The sequence below is a fragment of the Chamaea fasciata genome, unplaced genomic scaffold (genome assembly GCF_029207755.1).
Source record: "Chamaea fasciata isolate MVZ Bird 193981 ecotype frontalis unplaced genomic scaffold, bChaFas1.0.hap1 SCAF_37, whole genome shotgun sequence".
In the NCBI taxonomy this organism is placed as follows: Eukaryota; Metazoa; Chordata; class Aves; order Passeriformes; family Sylviidae; genus Chamaea; species Chamaea fasciata.
The window spans coordinates 1,440,699-1,460,271 of NW_027094122.1; the positions used below are offsets into that span (position 1 = coordinate 1,440,699).

Consider the following 19,573-nt stretch of genomic DNA (forward strand, 5'->3'; position numbering starts at 1 on the left):
AAGAGAAGTCTCTAGTTCTTAAAGGATTGCTGAAAGTAAGAGTACGTTTATTTGTATGTTTTACGCTTAATACTTGCTTGAATACCCCTCCAAAAATGTTGTTAATCTGGTAACTAAGAACGTGCCATTAAAAAAAATGGCATGTTTTTGTCTCTTTCTTTCAAAAGTCAAATATTCCTTGTTGTTTAATGGAAAAGCTGGCTCCTCTCCAAACACATCCTGTGAGGCCTTTTCCAGTGAAGCAGTGTGCATAATGATAAATGAAAAAGGGAAAGGTTCTTGCAAGTATTTTTATCTGTAGTATGCAGGGGTTGATCTGTTACACCCAAAAATTATTTTCAACTTAAACAATTCACCTTTGCCAAATCCCTAACTCACTCTAAAACTCTAATAGGTACACACAACATTTCTTGTGAATAAGTTTGCAACAAATCCTACAAGTTCACCCTCAGGAAAGGTGGCAAAACCCCAAGGGAGTATACAACACACAATATACACTCCTTGGAAGTGGAGGGAGTGAGATTTCTCCTTCCTCCTCCTACTTTTTTTGCCAAGAGTGAGGGAGTCCCAAGGAACCATTTCAACACTTCAAGGAATGTCTCACATGCCAGGAAAGGCTCTGACACACTGACTGAAAACACTGGGAGGAGGGAGGACACACAACACATCAGCCAATGCAGATTTTCGGCTGCCTTGGACATTATTCCTTCACAACAGCCACAATCTTTTTCCATAGACATTCTCCCCAGGTAAAAATCCAGGCGTGATGGTGAAGGGGCTAATTCTTTACCCTGTTTAGAATCAGTCAGAGAACTTCACTGTGTTTGTGACTCGTGCTCTCTTCACTTGAAACAGCTCCCACAAGACCTTGAGGGACAACTTGCTTCAACTGCCAGGAGGTCAAACTTGATAAAATCTTCAATATTGTCCTTTCCGGTGTATTTCCTTATCCTCCTACCCTTATGAGATCTGCCTGTACTGCAGGACCAGCTATCTGCTCTAACAACATGGTTCTTGTATGAAAAATACAAGCCAAAATAGAAAATCTAGATGCTGAAGGGAATATCAACCAAGTCAAATCCAACTTTTAAAAACAGAATCCTCAAGAAATGATTCACCCACCCCAAAACAAATGCAGCAGGAGAGGCAACTTATTCATCTCACAGAGATCATTCTCCTATCTCTCCATGCTCTGCTCCAAAGTGTGTTCAAATCAAAGGTTCTCAGTTTTTTCCTCTTCCCCTTTAATTGTATTTAATTAGGTTGGTTTTCTTTTCCTTTGAAGTCAAGGGAAAGAGACCTATTTATTTCAAGGAATATTTAGCCTGGCCTTTCCCTTCCAGTGTTCTACCTGACTGCATCTTCAACCCCATTGTTCCATAGGGACAGGGAGGCATCCAAATAAAGATTAATAAAAAGGCAATTCCTGTGGTGTTATCAATTGAAGAAACAGGATCACTTTTCCCAGTGTCAATGAACTTCAATACACTAATAAAATTAACAAACATCAAAGTGGTTTGGGTCTGAAATAGAAACATTTCCACTAAATCTGAGTAGCTTTTCCAAATACTGGGCAAATAGTTTGATACACTTTGAAATACTAAAATGTCTCCAGTGCTCCAAGATGAAGCTGAGCAAATTTCACTGAGTGAAATGAGACTAGACATTGTTTGCACCTTCTAAGCATGCATTATATGTTCATCTTGGTGTTTAAAACAAGGCCACTGCAAGGAGAATTTCCACTGTCCCAGCTGTCAGTAACTGGGTTTGTGACTTACCTGCTGGGGAATTACTCACTTCCCATTGCAAATCTGAAATCACTGTTCATTTGGACAGATTGCTCCTGACTGCACCCTGATGATGTGTCCTCAGTCCAGCTCGTGGCACTGGCAAGATAAATGTGTAGAATGAGATTAGGGGCAAAACACTAACAAAATTTGCTTAGATCAAAGAGATGCACTCACACCCTGGCAGTACTACCTGACATCTTCCTGACAATATTATGAGGCAATTAATGTCTGTATGTCTTGGCTGATGGAGGTGAATAATGGTAAGTTCTAGGAGGCAACTGTCTAAAGCAGGGGAAGCTGATTAATTACCCAGCAATAATTCATTATTGAGACATTTAGGTCGACTTGTGCACCACAAAGTCAGAGGGAGCAGGAAACAATCAAACCGATGAATACTGTTCAGACTAAACTGTTGGCAGCTACAGCCATAGAGGCACATTTACAGAGAAAATGACACCATCTCAGAGAAATCAGGTGCCTGGAAGCAAATCCTCAAACCAAGTGGGCAGTCTCCATCCCACACAAGGGACGCATCAGCACGTGCAGCAGGAGCCCCTGTGCTGGCATTCTCACTGTTTCTCAGGTCTACCTGTTCCCCGCCTCAAACAGGGGCACAAATGAGGAGCCAGTCTGCAAAGCCTTGGGCTTTCATCTCACACTGCTACACTGAAGCAAATGGACAGGAAAATAGAAGAAGCCTGAATACACCTCTGCTGATAAAGATCTCTATGTTAATACCATTAACATTGACTACATCGAATTTAAAGCTGATATCTGCCTGCATATCACATCCAAGTCTCTTTTCAGGTGTACAAAAAATGTGTCTATTTCACAGCATTTCTTCCTTTACTTCTCCACCTGGATCATACAGAAAATACATTTCTTGGCCACCAGCAAATCATTACCCCTTATGGGGACTGTTCCCTAAAGAGTTTAAGTACCAGAACAATGGACTACTGCACAGCACCAAATTTCAATTGTGACTTAACTAGTCCACAAAGGGGATTTACTGTAGTAAATCACCTCTCAGGAATACACAATTATTTGAAATTTCACTGACATTTTCCACTAACAAAACAGCACTTCTACTTTAGCAGTGATTCGAAGATGGAAACTTTCCATTAAGCCTTTTCTTTCCTCTGGGTGTCAGAGTTGTCCTCAAAGTCCTTCTGTGTTAAAAATTAATTGTCTGGTTTGGTCTAACACACCCAATGTATTCGTTAGGGAGTACACGCACAGTAATACCTCAGAAAGTTTACAACCCTCCTCCCCAAGATCTTGGATGGCAATTTTGGGTTACTCTGAACCTCTCTCCAGCTTTGACTTCTGAACTTTTCCTTTAATCTACTTTTCCAGTCACTTCGTGTATACCGATACAGTAGTTTTCCTCTTTTTGTAACCTGGTGTCCAAATACCAGAACGACCGTGTTATAGAGAAAATTTTGCACGGAATAGTCTGACACCGTTGCTTGTCCCAATCAAGGATTTTATTAATTACAGCAAGCGTAACAATAAGGTAATGCTGTGCTGGGCGACAGGGGGACCATTGTCCCGCCACTGCCGCACCAGTCAGGGTTTTAGTTCTTCCTCTTATACAGTCCGGTTTCCGGCGTGCGTGACTTCCTTGAATAGTACTCTGCGCATGTGCGTCACTGTTGCTGGGGTCTTGCTCTTCCCCTGCCGCGTTTCAAGACTCAGAATCGTTGACTTCCTGGAAAATATTGCTTACAACCGCAAATTATGCGAGACTACCTTTAACACTCAACTTGTCACCCACATCCTAGATTTAATGAACAAACATATCAGTAACAATATCCCCCCTTTTTCTTTAGGTTAATTTATGTTGTGCATTAAATCGCTTAAGCTCTTGTTGAAATGCAAGGAGTCACTCCAGATTTCATGCATACCCATTTAGCATTCTTGGCTGGAATCATCCACTGTGAATCCTTGGCCGTAACCGTTCGGTTGCACAGTGTTTCTTTAGGAGGGGGTACTTTACCTACACAAGTCCCCTTTCCAGTGACTTTTGACATGGTGATTCCCGGGGCCTCCTCAGTGATGTTTCTTTCCACCCATTTACATTCTCGAGGGTTAGTTCCGTTGGCCCTTTTGATTTTGGCACTTGACCCCACTGCTTCGTAAAAGGGTGGTCGGATATGATAACATAGCCAGCATTCCCGGGTAAGGTTCGGATATGTTCTATTTAATATCTCAAAGCTAGCTTGCAAAATTTTCCACAAAGTACTATAGGTATGCAAGGGTGCTTTCTGCTGACTGGATATGGTTAGTGGGGAGCCTGTAGCCTCAGGGTAATTTGTAACCGGTGTTAGCTCTTCATCCTCCTCTAAAACTCTATTCGGTCCCATACCATAGGTATCAGCTGGGGCGGGTTCTTTCTTTATCACTATTAGGTTCCCTCTATCACGCCCAGGTTCCCAATGTCTAATTCCCCAATATTTTCCTAATACCCAGTCAGGGCTCTCTGGATTTGTAACATTTATATACACATATTCACAAGTTCCTAAGTAAGAAATTTCTCCAGATGGTCCTAACCAATGCTGTGCACACCCTGTGGGACCAAATCCTGCTCTAATAAATTGATCTGCACCTCCCCCTGGAGTCCAATCGGAAGCAATAGTCTCACAGCCCCAATACCCACAGTAATACTCCCCTGGGTAATTATAGTAGCTCTTTCCAGGATTTGAGGCCGGACACATATAAAACCCAGTTAAATTCAAAACTCTCCCGCACTATTCTATGTTTGTCATGTTGCATAACCCAGCCTTAAAGGCTGGGGTCTGACTGGTCACAAGGGAGTCTAAAATTTTATGGTCATTCATACAAATCAAGGACCATTTAAACGGCTGGTGTGTTTGACCTCCTGTCTGCCTTACCCATAGGGATAATAATAGTAGTGACAGTAACAGCTGTCTACAGGTGGCTTTTTCATTGTAACAGTGGCTTGTTCCCATCTCATTTTCTTCTTCCCTGATTTTAGTCCCAGTCCTTGGGCATTTCATTTTCCATGACCTCCTGGTTCCACCTATCCCAGGGCGACTTCCTCCACAGTTTTCTCTCCCTCTGCCTCGCCCGTCGACTCGGTTGCTGCGAGCCACGGGGAGACCCATCTTCTCGGCAGCAGGGATATTCTTCAGGAGGGGACTTTCGCCCTTTCTTTAAGGATCTCTGGATATAGGTGTTCCAGTTGTGGTCTTTAACCTGAGGAGCGTCACACCTTACTTCTTTTATCCGACGGCGACACACTCCAGCTATTATTTGTGCCACAAAAAGGACTGGTTCATTGGAATGGTAACAATATAGTTCGGGATTTATGCCTTCTGCAAATATGTCCCACCACTCTTTAGAGTCTACTTGTAATTCCCTTTGAGCTACTTTCTGAGCCAATACTAAATCAGTAAGCTCCCGTTGAATTTCTAGACAGGCAGCAAACACCTCTCGGGGGCCTGCCTCTGTGACAATGGGTCCACCACCTGTTTTCACAAACTAAACATTGGTAACATACAAAGGGGTAACAATTCCCATTACAATAAGAATCATTACATTTAATACAAACACAATCAGCATATATATTTCCCTTATGATCTCTTTCAAGCTCTAGTTGATATTCTATCCTAAAAGTTTTATACCAATATTTTCTATTCTTCAAGAATGTCCTTTCTTAATTTCCTGTTGCAGTTCCCCGAGTGAGTTTCAACTTTAAGTCTCCGGCTGGGCTGATGACCTTCCACCTAGGCTCGGGCACTGGTCCTTTTATACGACTGGCGTGAGTCCATCCCCGCTCTGCTGTTCGTACTGCTGTATTTGTTGTGAGGAGCACCAGATATGGACCATCCCAATGGGGCTGGAGAGTAGTTTCTTTCCGAGTTCGGATTAAGACCCAGTCTCCCGGTTGCGCCTGATGTAGAGTAATATTTAAGGGTGGTCTCTGCAATATCTGCCCTTTTTCCCATAACTTCTTCCTAAAGGCCATCATCTCCGTTATAAATGCTTTCATTTGCTTATCTATTATTCCGGGATGGTCTCGAGGCATACCTGCATCATACGGCATCCCATACAGCATTTCAAAAGGAGATATCCCCACATCAGATCGGGGCAGAGTTCTGAGATTTAACAAGGCCAGGGGGAGACACTTAATCCAATTAAGTTTGGTTTCTAAAGTTAACTTCGTTAGCTGTTTCTTTAATTCTCCATTAACTCTCTCTACTAACCCCGAACTTTGAGGATGCCACAGGGTATGTTCTTCCCATCTTATTCCAAGGGCTTCTGACAAGGCCTTAATAACTTTTGATACAAAGTGTGGCCCTTGGTCTGAGTCTATACTTTCAGCTACTCCATACCTGGGCACAATTTGTTCTAGTAACACTTTGGCCACCGTGTGTGCAGTGGCCCTTGCGGTTGGAAATGCCTCTACGAAGTGGGTGAGGTGGTCTCTTAGTACTAACACATACTTATATCTTCCCACCTTGGGAAGTTCAGTGAAATTTTTTAAGAGCCCACAAGATGGCGTATAATTCACATGCTTGGGCTGACCATGACGGACTCAAGGGTCCTGCTTCTAATACCTCATAATCCTTCCCTGCTACTAGTGCATACCCTGATCTACGTCTTCCATCCACTATCCGGGATGAGCCATCCACAAAAATTACTTCTCCCTCTGAGAGCTCCTCCTCCTCTAAATCGGGCCTAATCTTAGTCTGTTCCTCAATAGTTCGGAGGCAATCGTGGGCCAGTTCTTCTGATGGTTTTGGTTCCCCAAATAAAAACTGAGCAGGGTTTTGTAAAGATGTAGTTTCTAATGTTAAATTCGGGGCCTCCAGCAAGATTCCCTCATATTTTAATAATCTGGAATCAGAGATCCATTTTTCAGCTTTTTGCTGCAAAACACTCCTCACATTGTGGGGGGGATAATACCTTAATGGTACTATTGAAGGTTATTTTTCGAGCCTCCTCTGTCATTAAGGCACATCCAACAATGGCCTGTAAACATGTGGGCCAGCCCCTACTCACAGGGTCTAATAATTTAGACAAGTATCCTATGGGCTTCTTTTTCCCTGCCCAATCTTGGGTTAATACTCCATATGCTGTCCCATTCTCTATGTTGGCGAATAGATAAAATGGTCGGTTTAAGTCTGGCAAACTTAAAACTGGTGCATTTGCCAATTCTCTCCTTAATGCCCAGAGTTGCTCTTCATCTGTCTTTCCCCAGCTTATACGATTAGACTCGGTGAGCTTGGCATATAAAAATTTAACTTTACTACTGTAGTTTTCAATCCATAAGCGGCAATATCCCAATAGTCCTAACCATTGTCTAACCTGTTTTTTACTTGCTGGAGGGGGTAAAGATAAAATTCCCTGTACCCGTTCCGGGTCAATTGTCTTCTCTCCCTTCTCAATGTAGTGTCCTAAATACTTTACCTTATCTTCTACAAATTGTAATTTAGACTTTGATACCTTCAGCCCCTTAAGTCCCAGAAAATTTAAAAGTTTTATACTTTCTTTTCTGACTTGATTTTCCATTTTTCCTGCTATCAATAGGTCATCCACATACTGAATCAGGGTAATTTCTGGGTCTGGGGTAAAATCTTGAAGAATCTGTTCTAGGGCTTGTCCAAACAAATTAGGGCTTTCTGTAAACCCCTGTGGAAGCACGGTCCACCTCAATTGTTGTTTGCGCCCTGTGTCAGGGTCTTCCCATTCAAATGCAAAATAGTCTCTACAGCTTTCGTCTAAAGGGCAAGCCCAAAAAGCATCCTTTAAGTCTATTACACTGTACCACAAATTTTCTGGCCCCAATTTACTCAAAAGGGTATAGGGGTTTGCTACTACTGGGAATCTGGACACAGTGCGCTTATTGATTTCTCTTAAATCGTGCACTAGTCGATAAGTGCCATTGGGTTTCTTTACTGGTAAAATTGGGGTATTAAATGGGGACATACACGGTTCTAATAGTCCCTGAGATATTAATCTCTCAACTTCGGGTTTCAACCCCTTCCGCCCTTCTATAGACATAGAATATTGCTTAATTTGGACGGGGTTCTCCGGGTTCTTGAGGGTTACTTTAAATGGCGAGATATTTAGTCTGCCCACGGTCTCAGGGGTATACCAGACTTCAGGATTAATTTCTTGTTCGTCTTCAACCCTAAGGGCACATATTTTAATTCCCAGCTCCCCTTTTTTAACTTCCAAACCTATTCCTAATTCTACCATCAAATCCCTTCCCAAAAGATTAAAATCGGCTTCTGGGACTAAGAGAAAATTTCCCATACCTAATTTAGATTCTGTTTCTATTAAAACTTGTTGTACAATCCCTACCTTGAAGGGTTCTCCCTTTGCTCCAACCACATGGGCAGTATCTTTAGATAATTTGCACCCAGGGGGTATTTGCTGGAGGGTAGACCTCTCAGCTCCTGAGTCTACCAAAAATTCTACCTCCTGTGACTGGGGACCTAATTTCAGTTTTATCAAGGGCTCTTTGTTCGTACGGGTCCCCAATACATAGAGCCCCTGACCCCCCTAATCTTCTTTGAATGCCGCCTCATCCTTTATCCTCTGTCTGCAGTCTCTTTTCATATGTCCTTTCTTCCCACAGTAGTAGCAGTTGGGGGCCCCCTTCTGGGCTACTATCCTGTTTCCACTTTGCAGTCCCCGCGGTCTTTCCATTCGTCTCCCCTCTCGTACTGCTGCCACCATCAATTTAATTTGCTTTTTATGTGTGTCTTCCTCTCTTCTAACATAAACTTTTTGCGCTTCTCTGAGTAATTCATCCAATCCCCTATCCTGCCAATTTTCCAATTTTTCCAACTTTCTCCTAATGTCTTCCCAAGATTTTCCCACGAATTGCATCTTCAATAAAGCCTGTCCTAGTTGGGTCTCGGGATCTAGCCCAGAATATAACTGCAGGTTTTTTCTCAGTCTTTCTAACCATTCTGTGGGGGATTCATCCTTCTTCTGGGTTTCACTTAATGTTTTATGTAGATTCTGTCCTCTTGGAACAGATTGTCTAATCCCTTGTATAATAATGTTTCTTAAATCCTCCATGTCCCTTCTCCCGTTCTGGGTTTGATGGTCCCACCCAGGGTTCTGTAGAGGCCATTTCACGTCCCCGGCAGGTCCTTGCGCATGTTGTAAATCCCACAGCCTCATCCCTTCTCTCCTAATCATATTTCTTTCTTCTGCCGTAAATAAAATTCTCAAAATAGACTGTAATTCTTCCCAGTTGTATATATTAGGGCCTAAAAAGAGGTCTAGCTTTTCTGCTACCCCCAGCGGGTCCTCTAGTAAGCTACCCATATCCTTTTTAAACTCTCTAACTGTATTTGAATTCAAAGGTACTGATACGAACCCTAGTTGCGGTTGTGCCCCTCCCATAGGTACTTCCCTTAAGGGTAGCAGCTCGTGTTCCCTCTGCCTTCTCCTAACTGTGGGTCCAATGCCCTCGTCCTTGGGGGTTTGGGCGTCCGGTTGAGGAGTAGGAACCGGTAATACTTGGGGCAGGGGTTGTGGTGCCGGTGGTGGTGGAGGGGGTGCATACGGGGGTGGTATCAGGGGAACTTCCTCTTCCTCCTGTGGTTTTTTATTTTTCTCATCTTTATGTTCAAACTTTATTTGGGAGAGATTGAATATTGCTACTCCCTGGTCCCCTGGGCGGGTGACCCATACCGCAGCATAATCTGCCTCTTCCTGATTAAAGGGGACCTTCCCACGTACCCACTGATTCAAAAATCCCTGAATCCATAATTCTGATGACCCAAACCTGGGCCACCAAACTGCCTTGGAGATTTGTTGTCCTCCCCAGACTTCTACACAAAAGTGTATCATCTTAACTTTGTCCTTGTCCCCCGTGGTGGGATAATATTTCCAATTCTCTAACATAAACCCCAGCGGTGAATCCCTAGGAACCGAAGGGGGTCTCATGGGTGGAGGGGGCTTGCTTTTCCCCTGTCCCATCTTCTGGAATACCCTCTTTCAGCCGTGTGTGTACTCACTCACTTCCCCTTTTTCGTGGCCCAGTCCCTCGCGGGCGATGGGAAACGCACTACTTAAGGGTCCGCACTCACTTGGAGAATCTGGCTGCCAGTTCTCCTCTCATTCACACGCACACACGTTGTATTCCAGGATCCCAACCCAGCCCGGACGGATTCCCCTGCACAATGGGCAGTTACTTACGCGTCTCCTGCGTCTTCGTCCGGACCTCGAGTGCACCGAGCTTATAGGGTTTTCCTTACCTTATTGTTACAAATTTGGGTTCGTCGGTAAGAGCAAGATCCCGACTTCAGAACCAGAGGCCGCCTGTACAGGAGGGGCGCCTCCCCTAGTCCCTCTGTCGGATCCGTATTCTTATCCGAGTCACGGCACCAAATTGTTAGAGAGAAAATTTTGCACGGAATGGTCTGACACCGTTGCTTGTCCCAATCAAGGATTTTATTAATTACAGCAAGCGTAACAACAAGGTAATGCAGCGCTGGGCGACAGGGGAACCATTGTCCCGCCACTGCCGCGCCAGTCAGGGTTTTAGTTCTTCCTCTTATACAGTCCGGTTTCCGGCGTGCGTGACTTCCTGGAATAGTACTCTGCGCATGTGCGTCTCCGTTGCTGGGGTCTGCTCTTCCCCTGCCGCGTTTCAAGACTCAGAATCGCTGACTTCCTGGAAAATACTGCTTACAACCGCAAATTATGCGAGACTACCTTTATCACTTAACTTGTCACCCACATCCTGGATTTAATGAACAAACATATCAGTAACATGGAAGAACAGGTTGGTATCCAGAGGTGAATGGCACTGGACCTTTACGGGGCACAGAAATCATCCATATCCCCATGCTTTTAAGGAAAAGGATTCTGAGCAGAGGGCCCTTTGGCTCTGCGGCAGAAACTGTTTGGAAAAACTTGCTTTAATAATAAGATTCTGACTGAAGAGTTTTGCAGAGGATGGTTTGCTTATGGAAATGGTCAAGCGGTCGTTCTGGTATTTGGACACCAGGTTACAAAAAGAGGAAAACTACTGTATCGGTATACACGAAGTGAATGAAAAAGTAGATTAAAGGAAAAGTTCAGAAGCCAAAGCTGGAGAGAGGTTCAGAGTAACCCAAAATTGCCATCCAAGATCTTGGGGAGGAGGGTTGTAACCTTTCTGAGGTATTACTGTGCGTGTACTCCCTAACGAATACATTGGGTGTGTTAGACCAAACCAGACAATTAATTTTTCACACAGAAGGACTTTGAGGACAACTCTGACACCCAGAGGAAAGAAAAGGCTTTATGGAAAGTTTCCATCTTCGAATCACTGCTAAAGTAGAAGTGCTGTTTTGTTAGTGGAAAATGTCAGTGAAATTTCAAATAATTGTGTATTCCTGAGAGGTGATTTACTACAGTAAATCCCCTTTGTGGACTAGTTAAGTCACAATTGAAATTTGGTGCTGTGCAGTAGTCCATTGTTCTGGTCCTGAAACTCTTTAGGGAACAGTCCCCATAAGGGGTAATGATTTGCTGGTGGCCAAGAAATGTATTTTCTGTATGATCCAGGTGGAGAAGTAAAGGAAGAAATGCTGTGAAATAGACACATTTTTTGTACACCTGAAAAGAGACTTGGATGTGATATGCAGGCAGATATCAGCTTTAAATTCGATGTAGTCAATGTTAATGGTATTAACATAGAGATCTTTATCAGCAGAGGTGTATTCAGGCTTCTTCTATTTTCCTGTCCATTTGCTTCAGTGTAGCAGTGTGAGATCAGAGCCCAAGGCTTTGCAGACTGGCTCCTCATTTGTGCCCCTGTTTGAGGCAGGGAACAGGTAGACCTGAGAAACAGTGAGAATGCCAGCACAGGGGCTCCTGCTGCACGTGCTGATGCGTCCCTTGTGTGGGATGGAGAGTGCCCACTTGGTTTGAGGATTTGCTTCCAGGCACCTGATTTCTCTGAGATGGTGTCATTTTCTCTGTAAATGTGCCTCTATGGCTGTAGCTGCCAACAGTTTAGTCTGAACAGTATTCATCGGTTTGATTGTTTCCTGCTCCCTCTGACTTTGTGGTGCACAAGTCGACCTAAATGTCTCAATAATGAATTATTGCTGGGTAATTAATCAGCTTCCCCTGCTTTAGACAGTTGCCTCCTAGAACTTACCATTATTCACCTCCATCAGCCAAGACATACAGACACTAATTGCCTCATAATATTGTCAGGAAGATGTCAGGTAGTACTGACAGGGTGTGAGTGCATCTCTTTGATCTAAGCAAATTTTGTTAGTGTTTTGCCCCTAATCTCATTCTACACATTTATCTTGCCAGTGCCACGAGCTGGACTGAGGACACATCATCAGGGTGCAGTCAGGAGCAATCTGTCCAAATGAACAGTGATTTCAGATTTGCAATGGGAAGTGAGTAATTCCCCAGCGGGTAAGTCACAAAACCAGTTACTGACAGCTGGGACAGTGGAAATTCTCCTTGCAGTGGCCGTGTTTTAAACACCAAGATGAAAATATAATGCATGCTTAGAAGGTGCAAACAATGTCTAGTCTCATTTCACTCAGTGAAATTTGCTCAGCTTCATCTTGGAGCACTGGAGATATTTTAGTATTTCAAAGTGTATCAAACTATTTGCCCAGTATTTGGAAAAGCTACTCAGATTTAGTGGAAATGTTTCTATTTCAGACCCAAACCACTTTGATATTTGTTAATTTTATTAGTGTATTGAAGTTCATTGACACTGGGAAAAGTGATCCTGTTTCTTCAATTGATAACACCACAGGAATTGCCTTTTTATTAATCTTTATTTGGATGCCTCCCTGTCCCTATGGAACAATGGGGTTGAAGATGCAGTGAGGTAGAACACTGGAAGGAAAAGGCCAGGCTAAATATTCCTTGAAATAAATAGGTCTCTTTCCCTTGACTTCAAAGGAAAAAAAAAACCAACCTAATTAAATACAATTGAGGGGAAGAGGAAAAAAATGAGAACCTTTGATTTGAACACAGTTTGGAGCAGAGCATGGAGAGATAGGAGAATGATCTCTGTGAGATGAATAAGTTGCCTCAACTGCTGCATTTGTTTTGGGGTGGGTGAATCATTTCTTGAGGATTCTGTTTTTAAAAGTTGGATTTGACTTGGTTGATATTCCTTTCAGCATCTAGATTTTCTATTTTGGCTTGTATTTTTCATACAAGAACCATGTTGTTAGAGCAGATAGCTGGTCCTGCAGTACAGGCAGATCTCATAAGGGTAGGAGGATAAGGAAATACACCGGAAAGGACAATATTGAAGATTTTATCAAGTTTGACCTCCTGGCAGTTGAAGCAAGTTGTCCCTCCAGGTCTTGTGGGAGCTGTTTCAAGTGAAGAGAGCACGAGTCACAAACACAGTGAAGTTCTCTGACTGATTCTAAACAGGGTAAAGAATTAGCCCCTTCACCATCACGCCTGGATTTTTACCTGGGGAGAATGTCTATGGAAAAAGATTGTGGCTGTTGTGAAGGAATAATGTCCAAGGCAGCCGAAAATCTGCGTTGGCTGATGTGTTGTGTGTCCTCCCTCCTCCCAGTGTTTTCAGTCAGTGTGTCAGAGCCTTTCCTGGCATGTGAGACATTCCTTGAAGTGTTGAAATGGTTCCTTGGGACTCCCTCACTCTTGGCAAAAGAAGTAGGAGGAGGAAGGACAAATCTCACGGCCTCCACTTCGAAGGAGTGTATATTGTGTGTTGTATACTCCCTTGGGGTGTTTGCCACCTTTCCTGAGGGTGAACTTGTAGGATTTGTTGCAAACTTATTCACAAGAAATGTTGTGTGTACCTATTAGAGTTTTAGAGTGAGTTAGGGATTTGGCAAAGGTGAATTGTTTAAGTTGAAAATAATTTTTGGGTGTAACAGATCAACCCCTGCATACTACAGATAAAAATACTTGCAAGAACCTTTCCCTTTTTCATTTATCATTATGCACACTGCTTCACTGGAAAAGGCCTCACAGGATGTGTTTGGAGAGGAGCCAGCTTTTCCATTAAACAACAAGGAATATTTGACTTTTGAAAGAAAGAGACAAAAACATGCCATTTTTTTAAATGGCACGTTCTTAGTTATCAGATTAACAACATTTTTGGAGGGGTATTCAAGCAAGTATTAAGCGTAAAACATACAAATAAACGTACTCTTACTTTCAGCAATCCTTTAAGAACTAGAGACTTCTCTTAAAGCAGGATCCCTTTCCTTCTGGGTGGATCACCTTTAGGTATTCCTCCAAACAAGCTGCAGCTGTCCCATGTGACACTGTGTCCTGGGTTGAAGTATATTCTATCACCATCTTCATGAACTGTTGAAACCAGGTGAGGCAGTGCTCCCTGCCTCCTCCACTCTGGCTTATCTTCTGTTAATGGGCCATCAGCACCTTTGCTACACAGCTCACAGATAACCCCCTCCTGGACTACCTCCTGTTAATGGGCCCATCAGGCCTTATCACATGACTCACCATCCCATTGTGGGATGCTCTGCCCAGAGGGAGAAACCAAGCATTCCAGCCTGGATATAAGCTGAGACTCTGAACACCAGAGGGGCGCTTACCCACTGGATTCCCAGAGGACCCGAGCTACCAGACTTTTCTACAGGATCACTGCTTCAGGAAGACCACCTCATCTGGACTGCTTCCATCACTACGCTCAGGTTGTATTCTGACTCTGTCAGTGGTCTTTTGTATTATTGCATCGATTTTATTTTACTTTCTTTCCTTTTTTTCTTTTTTTTTCCTATTAAATTGTATCTCTGACTTGGAGCCTCTCATTTGTTTTGCCTTGAAACTACTACACACTGGCAGGGGCAGCTCTGGGCCGTGGTGCTTCCCCAGGAGTTTTTGGCGGCTGACTCTTGCTTAGGTAATTTAGTAATTGTGCTGCCACCTTCGGGATCCCCAAAAGGTCTGTCTCCCACATGCCTGCCTGTTGCAAGACTCTATTTCATTTCCATATGTTCCTCTTTTCTGTGCACGATTGGTCTTTGGACAGATAAAGGAGGGGTTTTAGCACCTGTTAATGAATTAATTAAATGGTGGATGTACTGATGTAATCTCTACAAAATGATTCTGTTAGATACTTTGGAGACTTCTGTTTTGCTTGTGTGATCTTTACTATTTGAGGGAAACTTTCAAACTCCTGATGGGCCTTGAGTGATTTTTACTTCTTGGACAGACCGTGCTTCTCTTGTCTTTCTACTTGTTGTCCCCTTAATTTTAGCCCCTAGAGGGCTAAACTTTACAGTTTCATTAAATAAATCATAAATGCTTCAGTTTATAAATAAAATAGACGTTCATTGTATATTTTTATATAATTTAATTTTGTCCCCTACAGGGCTAAAATTTGGAGGGTGAGTGCTGCTCTTCAGGAAAACCTGGTGATGGAACAAATGAGGCGCAGCTGGCATCAGTCAAGGTTTCAGTTAGACAGAGTGGAAACTCTGCAGTTGGAGCAAGTGCCTTCATCAGAGCAGCAAGTTCCAGAGCTCCTTCACTGTGGCACCTTCGGGCTTGGTGGTAGGAGAACCTGACACAGTGAGTGTAAAGCAACGACACCTGGGCTTGCAGAGTCTGCGGCTGAGTAAAATCTGGTCTAAATTCTGTTGTTTTACAGAAGAAAAATGTTGTAGCTGATCTGTCAAACACAGTGGACTCAAAGTGAGGGCCTGGCAGGGACTCTGTAAGAAGAAATGGTTTCTAAAACAGGGTAAAAAAGTGGGAACTGGCTGCTGAAGATTGATAGCAGAGATTTTTTTTGGCTTGGTTGTCGCACTAGTGATTCCACGTGGTATATTTGGATGCTTTTCAGTTTAGATTGCTGTACAAGTATGAAGTTAAGGCATTAAAAAAAAACCCTCAAATTTGTCTCTTCAACGGGCTCTAGTACAATTACGTGGTAGTAAATGCATCAACAAATATTGGTTTTAGTTATTTTTTGAAGTAGCTTTTAAAAAGCATCCCAAATCTTGAGAATTCATTGGAGCCTTCCTTAATTGTTTGGCATTTCAGTGTGTGCAGGCAGTAGAGCATGTGAGCAGCTGTAACCACGTTCGTGCGGTCAGTTTTGCAAATACATGAAAAAACTTGCTCATGGGAGAGTCACAGCCCACTTGTGTTTACAACCTGAGACTGGTACAGTGAGTAAAAACAAGCTGGGATACTTGTAGGAACAACAAAAACCCAGGAAACCTTGAGAAATATTTGGAATCGAAATTCTTGTGTGTTTATGGCCAATGCAGTGCTAAGAGAGCCAGGACATGTGGCATGTTAATGTTTGGGTTTGGTTTTTTAGTGTCCACTTAAAATTAGTAACGTGGCTCAGATTTTTCAATACAGATCTCTTAGGTACTGGAGGTAGTTAAGTGTGTCATACTAAACACTCTTGGAGTTGAAAATGTTGCTTTGTGTGAGTATTTGTATTTTCTGAAACTCAGCTGTGCATGCTTTTTGTTCGCCGTTGAAATGCTGTAACCACAGCTGAATTGAAATTGGTCAGTCCAAAGGAGCTGATACAATTTTATCTGTTTGCTCATCTAACTTAGAGCAAGAAATAGGCACAGACTCTGGACTGAGGGATGTTCACTGGTATGTTTGAAAATTTGTGTTTGATAATTGAAGTTAAACATCATGAGAAAACCTCATAAACAGGGGTGAAATTCAACATGTAAAGTGCTTGTTTTCCTTTGTGGCCTTGTGTGAACTGTCTTGCAGATCAAACTTCTAACTCCTTCTATGTGAGTTAGCATTAGCAATAAGTGGCAAAGTCCATCCTGTTGTTAAGAATTTGGATGCTGTGTAGGGTAAATCCACCTTTTCCCCCTATTGTTTGGCCTCTCTTCTTACCATTTCTGTAATCATCCAGGATTGAGTAAATCCCCAAGAGCATTTTGTGCTAGTGATGCAACCACACTTGCCATTTTGTGAGTGTGTGATAAATACGTATTAAATGGTACCAAATGAGCTTAGCAGAGATAATAGGTTGTGTGCTTTTCTCTAGAGGCAAGAACACCAGGTGTGGCCTGGTGTTGGGATCGTGGATCACAGGAATCAGTCGATGACCTCAGTTTTAAAACACCAGTCTGGCTGCATTTGGTCTGCTCTTCTCTCATCTGGAATCTCTGCTGTATGTGCAACTACAAACCCTTGGTTTATAAATTTGCTTAAAACATTACAAATCTCATACTGATGTAAGACTGCTCCTGCGAGGAAAGGTTTATTAAAGAAACAAATCTTACGTGAGAAGAGTGCAGAGAAGAGATGCATTTTGCCATAGCTGTATGGCTGAACCTATGGGGGTGGACAGAAATTCTGAATCTTTTCTTCCGGCCCCTGTGTTGGAGGAAGGGTTAGGTTGGAATCCTGCAGTTTTCTAACGTAGTGTCTTGGAAGAGAGAGGAATGAGTCCCAGGCTGTGCCTTCCTTTAGGAGAGGAAGTGCAGGTCCTGAGGTGGATATCTGCAAGGTGTTTTAGTAGTGTTACTAGACAGAATATGTATATTTTAAAACAAAGATAACTGTGTTCTGATGGATTCCCTGTATAATACTTCCCAGGTGTTGCTGGTACGGTTCATAATCTGGACCTGTGCAACTGTAGTTGCTTTTCTTGACAGTCTCAGTTCCAATTCTGCGTTATTGGCTTTTATAGCAACTGGAGAGAGCCAAGTGGCAGAGCAGTTTCCTGTGGATGGATGCTGAAAATGTCTGAGAAGAGATTGCTAGTTGGGTTTGAGTTGTTCTTTCAGTTATTCTGTAGAAGAAATCTCCTTTGAAAAATGCAGCTGGGTGAGTGGAGTTTCTCCAGGGTGATCTGGCCTGGGCTGTGGCTGTGGGTCACTGCTTATACTGGCTCCAGCTGCTCAGAGCACCGAGGAGAATTTGGGGTTCAGGCTGGCAGCACACAGGTCCTGCAGGGAGGGCAGGAGTAAGATTCCTGGTGTTTTCTGATCTTCTGCCTGATAGCTGGGCAGGGTGAGTTTTCAGGCCTCTCCTGCTTGGAATACAAGCTTGGGGTATAAGATATTGTTAAGTAGGGCACTCCACAAGCCACCATGCTTGTCTGCTTCTCTGCTTTCTTGCAGGGAGCAAATACAGCTGTTCTTTACAGATGGCTTTGCTACTACCCTTCATATTGGGCCGTGATCTGTTCATTCATTGACATTGGTAGAGGTTTGGTTGTGGGTGAGTTCTTTGGAGAACAATTACTATCCCCAATTACAGACAAAACCAAAATAATGAATTCTCCCACAAAATTGTGCCTCTACAAACATAACTATAAAATGCAGTGATTACTGCTGCTGCTGCTCACTCGGTGACTTGTGTGAAAGCTGGATGTTGGCTCATGGGGCACAGTTTTATTAAAAGTGTATTGGGAGTTGTGGGAAGGTTCCAGGGGGTTAAATGTGGATTTTATTTTGTTTGTCTGTTTGTTTTCCAGTAATGGCGATTTTAGTCTTTGTAGTATCTGGGAAGCATTAAGTTGTCAGGTGCCTTGAACTGTGTTAATCCTCTCTGGCTGGAACAATTAGGCACTGAGAATCCCAAATGGCGAATGGTTTTGGTTACTGTGCTTCTCAGGTACTCATAACAGAGCTTCAGGTGCACAGTCAGGAAAAACAGGAATTGCAAAGTTTAAAGTTTTCATTCTTCTCTCTCCGTTGCTGATGTTTTTGCAGATTTGACAGTGTTTTGAAGAGGCCAGAAAGGTGAACACGCACACCCTCCTCACTGTGTTTGGTTGTGTCTTGTTATCCAATTAGATATTGAAGTCAGTATTTGGGTTATTAATTGTTTAGCCAGGAGCAGAACCCATAATATATGAATTCCCTTCTTTGTATAAATGTTTTTCTAAAGATGTTTGCTGGATAAATATTGTGTTTTATTTTAATTAAGATGAGATTATGGAATCAAATTTAGAAGGAGGAAGATAATTTGCTCAGGGTAGCCCCATTTTCTTCTTAAAATGGTACTTGGGCATTATTTGTAATGGTATTTTTCAAGTACTTTCTGGATAAAATGTGCTAAGGAAACAGCATGGCGCTGTCTGTAGCAGTGCCTCAAACTCATTAAAAATCTACACGTAAGGGAAAGAAATAGGAAACAATAGGCAAGCTGAGATCAGAAGTTATTGATCCCTTTGATCTCACCAAAAATCAGTGGGGGTTTTGACTTGTATGTTATTAGTAGCAGGAACTGACTTTAGCTAAATAAAATTAGCTGGTTTTGGGGAAAAAACCCCAAACCAAGTGGTGGTGAAAAGTGGCCAAGTGAAGAAAAAAGTGTAAGTTATTCTGGCCTAAAGAAAGAGGGTTTGTGGTCAGTGGGAACAAGGAAATAACCTTCACTTTTTCGTTTTGAAAAGTGCCTTTTTCAATACTAGTGCAAGTGCTTTACCTTGAGATGTGACCTTTGCGGTGAGCAGTTTTCTGAAACATCTTCCATGTGATGTGCCCTGTGGCACTGGCAATGAAAACGCAGTGTATTTTTAAATACTCTTAAAATAGGGATTGCTAAACTACTTCTCTGAAAGCATCTTCCCTTCAGTTCACCAGAAATTACCAACTTGAGCAGTCAGGTGTACTGTATTACTGTTTCTGCTTAGTGTTCTTAGTTCTCAAAACTGAAATGCCATTTGAAGGGATTGTGTGTTGCTCAGTAATGTCAGTGTTGTTCTAATGTCATAATCTCTGTGTGGAAAGCGAGAAATGTCAGAACTGGAGATAAGTGGTCTAACAGACAGCAGAAGATCAACCTCTCAACTCAGTATGTGCCTTTCACATATT

At 42.8% G+C, this 19,573-nt stretch overlaps 1 protein-coding gene across 1 annotated transcript in view; it reads right to left on the minus strand.

Annotated features, from left to right (window-relative positions):
- LOC136303562 (uncharacterized) overlaps positions 1–19,573 on the minus strand; it is a gene marked incomplete at its 5' end in the record, with an annotated part of 1,177,971 nt that overhangs the window by 679,109 nt on the left and 479,289 nt on the right. The gene's annotated exons all lie outside the window — the stretch shown is intronic.